Source organism: Gossypium arboreum, chromosome 2 (genome assembly GCF_025698485.1).
Source record: "Gossypium arboreum isolate Shixiya-1 chromosome 2, ASM2569848v2, whole genome shotgun sequence".
Classification (NCBI taxonomy): domain Eukaryota; kingdom Viridiplantae; phylum Streptophyta; class Magnoliopsida; order Malvales; family Malvaceae; genus Gossypium; species Gossypium arboreum.
In genome coordinates this window covers 94228401-94238765 of record NC_069071.1, presented here as the reverse complement: position 1 = coordinate 94238765, position 10365 = coordinate 94228401, and the positions used below count along the sequence as shown (strand labels likewise).

Sequence of the window (10365 nt, the reverse complement as noted above, 5' to 3'; positions counted from 1 at the left end):
CATAGGTAATCTCCTTCATCTAAGTAATTAACTTTAGTCCTAAATATACAAGAGATGACATCCTCACTAAAGATTCACTCAAATCACTCAAAGTGTTTAAGGTTCAAGATTAAGCACTCGATTGTCTAACATGAAAAGTTATTACCATAGGCTTGCATGAAAATCAAATCTCCACCACTTGTAAATAATATGATACACTAATCAAAAGGTCTTTGCATGGTTGTAATGGGGTTTAGGTTACAGGTATGGATACAAGCTGAAGAGACAAAGGCTAGAATCGAAATAATTTCAATATATTACCCCACTATCAAAAACTTAATTACTGAACCACAAACAAATATCTAGAACTATTTTACATGAGTTCATGACAACTTTAGCTTGCTGAGAATTACAATATAAATACTGAGATTTTTTTTAAGAATAAATCAAATCGATACAATATAGAAATCATACTTCATGATTCAGTAACAAAAAATGGTGAACATAGCGAGGTAACAATATTAAATTCAATCTCGATAAAAAGGGTCAAATTAAGTAGGAGGATTTCAACAATAATGGGTTAATGGGTTAATGATGAGAGTTAATCAATGAAGAAGGGTTAGTAGGCTTAAGGGGTTTCACTAAAGGTTTAATTATGTGGGAAGGCTTTTTATAGAGTTAATGGGTTAAATCCTAAGTGCCTTTATCATCTCAGTGTATCAAATCATACGTGTGATCTTGAAATGTATAATCAAAGCAAGTTCTAGAATAACAGTTCAATGTTGACACACTCAAACCACAAAATAAGTGAGCAAGAAAGAAAGCTATATGCTTCAAAAGGCTCAAAAATCTCCCCAAAAATTTGGGTTTTTGATGTCATTCCTGTATACTTAAGATTTAAAGATAATACCACAATTTAGGAAAACAATCTAAAAAAATTTTTGTTCTCAAAATATCAACTTATCATGGTCGATTCTTTAAGGTCCTATAATCAAATAATCATGCATAATTCCCTTGGTCTAATTCACAACATATTAACAATAATTATAGATCAATCAGAATTCATTCTATCAATATTATGAGAAAACCACTTAAGCACAAGACCAAATTCAAGGATTTGTGAATAATGCAAAAAGTTAGGTTTCATGTTCACCCACCCCCCTTGCACTTAAGATGTACATTGCCCTCAATGTACAAAGATAGATTATTCAGAATAAAGAAAATCATAAGATAAAGGGAGGTGAAACTCCCTGTTATATGGATGCAGAGCTTGATTCTGAGGATAGAGTGTTCGAGGAAAGTGGTAGCTGCCATTGTTCTTGGCTAGATGAAGAAATTGGGTCGTTTAACATGGCACTCGTGAGGTATTGTTTCCCGTTTGTTTCCGCATTCCGTAAAATATTCCTAGCAGCTTTGCTTGAAAGTCTGTAGAATTATGAAGAGCTTATTAAGAGTTAGTGTGGAAGAGAACGTATTGGAATTTCTTGTTAGAAATACCAGAAAATGGAAAAAGTAAAATTTACTAATATAGATATGTCTTTCAGAAGAAAATAATAAAATTTAAATGAAAATAAAAATCAAAAGAAAAATAAAAATAAATTAAATAAAATAAAAATAAGAATAAGAATAAATAAAAAAATAGGAGGATTCAATGATCCTCGTCGATGGGGCCCTCAAGTGGTGGTGCTGGAGTGCCAATGTGAAAGTGTTGGAACAGCTGCTGCATCATGGCCTGCATATCATCCATCTGTTGGTCCCGTCGCCAATCTCGCTCTTGAATCATCTTGAACTGCGTAGTGCAATACTACTCAAAATGGGCGAGTCAGTCGGAAAGATGTGCCAATGAAGCAGCTGCATGAACTGGTCGTTCCCTAGGTAGCGCGGTGGAAGGCTCCTCATGCTATGGGGGAACATTATTAGGGATGTCCTCAAGATCCTCCTTGTCAATGGCATGTGAGAGATGGTGCTGAGGAGGATCGGTCCCACATTGGTGCTCGATCATCCTCATGTGTAACATAGTCGTGATTCATTATGGGGACATCTGACCTATCAGGGTAAGTGCTGATGACTGGGCCGCGGTGTTGAGGAGGCCGAAGTGTCTTGCAAGGCGCGTCACGTAGGGGCCAATAGAGATTACTCCCTTCCTATGCCGCTCGGTCTGATGGCGAATGGTAAAAGCAATGAAGTAGGCCAAGTTGGTCACGTGTGCATTCGCCATGCACCATAAATAGAAGGCGTCGTGGGTGGTGACAACGCGCGTGCTCTCTCTCCTCCTGATCAATGTGTGTGTCAATATGGCATGGAGATATCGTAGGGAAGGGGGAGAGCTGAGGCATTCGAGCGGCTAGGGTCGTAGGTGGAAGAGAGTGGTGCCAAATCCTTCCAGCATAAGGAGGGGGAGATGTGGATATTGCGTGGTAGTGCATTCATGTCCTCCTCCTCCATAACCTTATCGGTGTAAAGTCTCAGAGCAACTCCTAACTCTGGGACACTCATCGCACGAACTAGACCGCCTAATCAGAAGTGAATGGTGCCTGGGTTATCATTGTTCGTCATCACCACCTGTAAATGAAAAGTAGAGCATAATTCTAAAGTTAGCTCTAAATAAGTGGGCTCGGTAATAGCAAAGAACTATTCCCATCGATCTGTGGACAGGAGGGTACGGATGGCGTCAGCGAGCTAGACTTGCTTTACGACAGCCCAGTCGATGCAGCAACCTGTGGTGATGGGTCATGCGCGTAGTATCTAAAATAGCTCCTCCTGTGAAGCTTGTGGAAATTCAAGGAATGGGTGCCGAACTTCGACTTTAGCACACACCAAGGAAGAACCCGATCCCCTACGTCTCTTTGAGGATGGGACCGTGGCCTTCTTTCCTCTTGATGATGATATATGAGCATTGATAGAATCCAAGATACATCAGTAGTTAAGCGGGAGGCCTAAAACTAGTATATGCTATTTAGTGGCTTAAATAATTCAAATATAGAAAATTCTAAGGAAAATTCTTTACTTGTCTAAAGCAAAATATTACAATATATATGTAAAGCATGTAGAACACTAATGTAGCAATACAAATTGGAAAAGTAAATTTGAGAAAGTGAACCAGAGGCTGTTGTATGGCGATGCACGGGCGTGTGGTGGCGAGCACGGGCGTGTGACGCAGAGAGGAAGCCGTGTGGTGGGAAAAATGGAGGGTATAGAGAAGGGAAAGTGGGGATTAATGCAAGGGGAATGGATTTCAGGGTGGTTTAAGGGTTGGGGAAGTGAGAATCTTGGGAATGGCGGTAGGAATAAGGGTTAGGAAGTAGGGAAGAGGAGTTTTCAGCTAGGGTTTTGAAAGGGGGTAGAAGATGAACAGTGATTTGTTTATATAGGGAAGGTGCACACGGCCTAGGGCCAAGCCCGTGTACTTTGAGGGTAAGCCCGTGTTTTTTATTTTTTTCAATTTAGGTCGTACCCGGCTACTGTCCCACGCCCGTGTGTCTTTCGTATGTGTCAAACACGGCCATATCGTACGACCGTGCCTAGCTTTGTTCGCTTCCCCCACGCCTGTGTTTTATGGTAGCATGCCCTTGTATTGTTGTACATGGCTGAATGGCACGGGCGTGTCGCACGCCCGTGTCAAAGAAATAGAATTGAACCTTGTCCTTGGCATGCTCGTGGGTTTTCATTCCCATGCCCGTGGTCTCCTATCAAGTTTACCCACGGCCATGTCGCACGGCCGTGGGGATTTATCGCACCCCGTGTTTTGGGGAAATCATGATACGGCCATGTTTTTTCCCCTGTTTGGCCACGGCTTTAGGCATGCCCATGTGTCTGGCTGTGTGTGCTGAAAAACTTTGCAATTCAAAGACTAAGTTAATTGATTCGAAGTGTGAAAAGTTAAAAATAAAGAAATCAAAATATGTTAGTGCTTGGGTTACCTTCAGAGAAGTGCTTATTTATAGTCTAAGCTCGACTTACCTCTCCGTTGAATGATCATGGGGGTTCTAGGAGTTCATACAACTCATTCCTGTTGTCAATTTTAAAATAAGGTTTTAAACAGGTGTTGTTTACCTTAAAAGTGCCAAACTTGGGATGACTCACCTCAACCGTACGGAATGGGAAAATACTTAGTACCGTAAGAGGGATTTCCTCACTTGGTGTGGTAGTGACAATGTGAGGATCAACGGCATCTAGTAAGGCTGTATCGCCAACCTTAAGTTGATTAGGAGAGGTATCGGGCTTGTTTTTGTGTAGTTTCAGTTTATCATGTGTTCTCGGTTTGTGTTCTTGCCATTTGTCTAGCTCCTCTATCCATAGTCCTCATTCTTCATGGACGTCTTTGTTCTTTTCATGATAGTAGAGTGCTGTCTCTGTTATCTTGGTTTGAAGAAGTTCCTGTAAGGGCAATTGAATATTCGTTTTATCATTGACAGGTTTTATAGCATTAGCTTGAGCCTTAGAGGTTTTGATTGAGTCGCGTGCTTGGAGTGTTACTGCGTCGTCACCTACACGAAATGTTAGCTCTCCTGTGCCTTCATTAATAATGGTTCTGGCAGTTGCTAAAAATGGTCATCCTAAAATTAAAGGTTCCTCGTTATCCTCATCCATATCTAAGACAACAAAGTCTACTGGGTAAATAAATTTATCAATTTTAACGAGAACGTCTTCAATAATACCCTTAAGAAATCTAATTGTTTTGTCAGCTAATTGTATACTCATCCTAGTCTGTTTGGGTTTACCCAGACCTAGTCGTTTAAACATTTTATACGGCATAACATTTATACTTGCCCCTAGTTTAGCTAAAGCATTATTCACAGAAAAACTACCAATTAAACAAGAAATTGTAAAACTCCCTGGATCTTTTAATTTGTTAGGTAGCTCATTCTTTAGAATAGCTGAGCAGACTGCATTGAGTTCCACATGCGATGTAGCGTCTAATTTCCTTTTATTACTCAGAAGTTCCTTTAAGAATTTTGCTGAGTTGGGCATCTGTGAAAGAACTTCAATAAAGGGTAAGTTAATATGTAATTTCTTTAAGAGTTTGACAGTCAAACTTAATGAATTGTTCTTCTGTTCTGTCTTTCGTCATCACTTTAGGATATGGCTGACGAGGTTCATGATTTGTACTTACCTGTTTGGGATCATTATTGTTTACCTCTTCTCGTCCTTTGTTCAGCGTGTTGTCTTGCTGTAATTCTGGCTCAGGTGTAATGAATCCTTCCTTATCTTGGGCACTAATTGCATTGTGGTGTTCCCTTTGATTAGGTTCAGTATTACTTGGTAGGCTACCTTGGGGTAGTTCGGAGATTTGTTTGGACAGCTGGCCTATCTGAGTTTCGAGTCCTTGGATCGATGCTTGTTGATTCTTAAGTGCTATCTCGGTATCTTGGAAACGGGTTTCTGACACCGAGATGAATTTAGAAAGCATCTTCTCAAGGTTTGGTTTTTTCTCCTGTTGATAAGGTGGCTGTTGAAAACCTTGAAGATTTTCTGGCTTTGGATTTCCTTGACCTCCCCAGGAAAAATTGGGGTGGTTCCTCCAACCTGTATTATAAGTATTATTGTATGGGTTATTTTGAGATCTAAAATTATTATTACCCATATAGTTAACTTGTTCCTCTTTAGTTGTGGGATTGAAGGATTGATATTCTGTATGAACACCTCCTCTGCTTAAGTCACACCTCATTACTGGGTGTACCTACGTAGAACCAAGAAAACTATCAATCTTTTTATTGAGAAGTTCTACCTGATTTGAAAGCATGGTGACTGAATCGATGTTATAGACGCTGGTTATTTTTGTTGGCTTTGTCCTCATAACTTGTGACTGTTAGTTATTCAGTGACATCTCCTCTATAAATTCATAGGCATCTTCCGGTGTTTTATTGTTGATGGTTCCGCCAGCAGCTGCGTCAATCATTTTTCTTGTCAAGGGATTCACACCATTGTAGAATGTTTGAACTTGCAGCCAAAGCGGTAACCCATGGTGAGGGCACCTTCTCAGTAAGTCCTTGTATCTCTCCCATGCATCGTAAAGTGTTTTTAAATCCATCTGTACAAAAGAAGAGATATCATTATGTAATTTGGCCGTTTTAGCTAGCGGAAAATATTTTAGTAAAAATTTCTCGGTCATTTGTTCCCAAGCAGTGATAGACCCACGTGGTAACGAGTTCAACCACTGTTTAGCTTTGTTTCTCAGTGAAAAGGGAAATAACCAAAGACGAATGGCATCATCAGAAATGCCATTGATTTTGAATGTATCGTAAAATTCAAGAAAGTTCGCTAAGTGCGTGTTGGGATCCTCATCCTGCAAACCATCAAACTGAACAAACTACTGTATCATCTGAATGGTGTTAGGTTTTAGTTCAAAATTTTTCACAGCAATAGCAGGTCTAACTATACTAGACGCAGTTCCTATTAAAGAAGGTTTAGCATAGTTATACACAGTACGTGGAGCAGGATTTTGATTAGCTGCAATAGTAGGAGGCAGCTGATCGCCTGGATTTTCGGCCATCTCGTTGGTTGGGGTTTGAGTATCGTCTTCTCGCTCGTTCTCCGTGTAGCGTAAACTACGCCTTATTTCTCTTTGATTTTTGGGAATTGTACGATTGATTTCTTTATCAAAGAGTGTAACACCCCTATCCCGTAACCATCGCCGGAATAAGTAAGGGGCATTACCGGACTTGTAACTCATGACAGAACGGTAAATTTTTTTTTTAGAATCATTCATTTGGATAAACACTAAACACAGCCAGGGATAAAATGTAAACTTCTATAAGTAAACATTCAAAAGATGTCATTTTCGTATGGCTTATATACAATAACCAAATTATTCTTTCGCTACTAGTCTATTCTATACATGCCATAAGATAATCCAATCTCATGGCTACCGTAATGGTAGATAGTGTGATGAAGTGCTGACGATCCCCGAGCTAATAGTCAGAATCCACAACCTACAGACCAAAAACATGAACGAACAGAGTAAGCTTTCGTAAGCTTAGTAAGTTTTAAGCAAAACAATAATTTTGTTGAATCAATGACGTTTTTCACATATACTTAATCTAGATAAAATCTCATTTGACCTAATATACCTAACCAAAATTTCACATAATTTAATTCGCCTTTCTTTAGCCTTGAGCTTTAAGTTGCAAAGTGTTTTCATTCAATATCTTTGGTCATTCATTTCAACTATTCGATGAAGTTAATCTAGAGCTTCATCTCAAACTATAATATCAATAAACGCATCACTTAACTCTCACATATATATACTTTCGTACAATAGTGACCTAGATGGTCGAATATTTCCAAAGCACATTCTTCATCAACTGAAGATGGATTCACATGGTAAGCACATTCTTCATCAATTTACAACTTTCAATAATCCTTTCCACTTGTTCATAATCACATCCATATTTTCAAGTATTTCAACATGACAAGTACTAAATTATCAGAGGCACCTAAAGAACCAAACATATTCCTTATTACATATACGTAAGTTTACAGAATATAATCCTTACCTTGTAATGGCACATCTAGTGAACCCCACCTGTGCTCAAATCATAAGGCCTTTGGGCGAATATGCACTAATACATAAGAATATTTCATCCCATACTTCATTATACAAGCATACCATTACCAATTAGATCATTCTCATATTTGAAGTTATAATATTGATCACATTTACATACCTTTTTATACTAATAATTCACTTTGAAATCAATCCACCGATGAGTAAGTAATACGCACTGAACATCTTTAAATACGTAATACTTATTTGATGGTAACTTCATCGCAGATACTCAATATCAAAGTCTTACTTGAATCTTCGGTCTTCAAAACCGGATATAGTACGAGCACGAAGCCTCACGGACATTAATTCAGAATAATATTCCCGCATAAAGCCTGCGGGATCTTAACCCGGATATAGTACTGGAACAAATGCCCTTCGGGACTTATCACATTTATACACTTTCACATCCATCACATTGGCCATTCGGCCTTATCACATATATACACCTTCACATCCATCACATCGGCCATTAGGTCTTATCTCATATATACACTTTCACATTCATCACATTGGCCATTCGGCCTTATCACATATATACACTTTCACATTCATCACATCGGCCATTAGGCCTTGTCACATATATACACTTTCACATTCATCACATTGGCCATTAGGCTTTATCACATATATACACTTTCACATTCATCACATCAGCCATTAGGTTTTATCTCATATATACACTTTCACATTCATCACATTGGCCATTCGGCCTTACCACATATATACACTTTCACATTCATCACGTTGGCCATTCGGTCTTATCACATATATACACTTTCACATTCATCACATTGGTCATTAGGCTTTATCACATATATACACTTTCACATTCATCACATCGGCCATTAGGTCTTATCTCATATATACACTTTCACATTCATCACATCGGCCATTAGGTCTTATCTCATATATACACTTTCACATTCATCACATTGGCCATTCGGCCTTATCACATATATACACTTTCACATTCATCACATTGGCCATTAGGCTTTATCATATATATACACTTTCACATTCATCACATTGGCCATTAGGCCTTATCACATATACATATCTTGTACATCAATTTCATCATAACAAAATTGACTAGGTATACTAGTCATTTACGGCTTATAGCTTCACTTTAATACGAATTTGGTACTTTGATTACCAATTTTTGATCGATAGCTTATAAGCAACTCAAATAGTTTTATTAAGGTTTACAACATAATCACAAATTCAGCACAAGCTGTTTTTCCTGAGCAACAGTCATTAAATTACTCGTAAATGGAGCTACGAAACTCCAAATGAAGTGCCGTTAATTTTATCCAACAAATTTTCAGAATTTTTGGTTTGGCCAAGCAATACCAGACTTTTCTTAATGTTTCCCCTATTTCACTGTTTGACTATTCTGACCACTCTTCACTACAAATCAAATTTCTCATTGTACAAAATTCAAAATATGTTCTAGTTTATTTCATTTGAAACTAGACTCACTAAGTCATCTAGAATATAAATTTTGTCATTTAAAAATTTTTGTACAATTTATAATGATTTTCTAAAAAGCGTATCAGAGGATTACGGTGTCATTCTGCTTTGTCTCACACAACTTTAAATATCTCATTATCGAAATTCCTTTGCTTACGGTTTCTTTTATAAGAAACTAAACTCATTAAGCTTTAATTTCATGTTTTATTCAGCCTCTAATTCAAGTCCATAAATTTATGGTGATTTTCTAAAGTCACGTTATCGCTGCTGTCCTAAGCAGATTATTTCAAATTACACTTAAATTTCCAAGCTCAAGCACTTAAGAACTTACCATTTGAGCTTAGAACATATCATGGCCCATCATATCTTATTATATCAACTCAATATGTTCTATTATGATTGAATTTACTCAACGTTTAATCACTTAAAACTTACCTCGGAAGTGGTCGACGACTAGATATCCACGGCTATTTGTTTACTTTCTCTTTTCCCTTATCCGACTTTGATCCTCTTTGCTCTTAAGCTTAAGTGAAACAATAGATTGGCTTAGGTACTTAACTAATATTATTCACTTGACAATCACATTTGGCAATCACATATCATTTTCAATATGTATTAATTAATAAAACATGCCATGACTCGATTTCATGCTTATTTAATCTATATCTAATTCACATTCACAAGCAAAGAGTCACTTAATTTATCATTCTTTCTTATACAAGAATTTAATCATATTGCCAAATGTCCTTATGTGTACATGGTACATACATAAGGCATATATACACATAATTCATATTCATTTAACACTTTCACTAAGTGTAGCCCAATATCTTATTCAACAACTAATTCGGATAACACATAATGAACATCTCAATTTATATTCATTCAAAATCAAGCTAAAACTAAATTTAATTACTCAACTTAATATGCGGCATTTATCTACCAATTCAAATGACAAGTTGAATTCATGGTCGAATGCAACAATCAACCCAATTACATAATCAATTTATCACTTAGGTGCTAATTTGAATAATTCTCATACAACTATTATCAATACACATTAATTTTTGTATAAGCCCCCACATTGCCGATTTTCACAATCAACATAGTCACAAGGGCTCACTCTATCCACTCAAAGTTCAATTCACCAATTAAGCAAATGCTATTAATCCTAAGAAATTTTTTTTTTTACAATTTATCCTAGTTTGCCGAAAGAAATTATGCCCTAATTCATGAACTTAAACAACATTGGCCAACTTTCCAAGCTCATTTGAGCCATCAAGCACATTTAGTTTGTTCATACTCAACTAGAATCAATTATCCTCCCAAAATCATCAAACATACAAAATATACCCCATTAAGCTCAT

At 37.4% G+C, this 10365-nt stretch overlaps 1 non-coding gene across 1 annotated transcript; it reads left to right on the top strand.

The window, feature by feature from the left end:
• Nucleotides 1-5936: 5936 nt before the first annotated feature.
• Nucleotides 5937-6042, top strand: LOC128289782 (small nucleolar RNA R71). The gene has a single exon (XR_008279426.1). It is a non-coding gene; the product is annotated as a small nucleolar RNA R71 (small nucleolar RNA).
• The last annotated feature ends 4323 nt before the right edge of the window (nucleotides 6043-10365 follow it).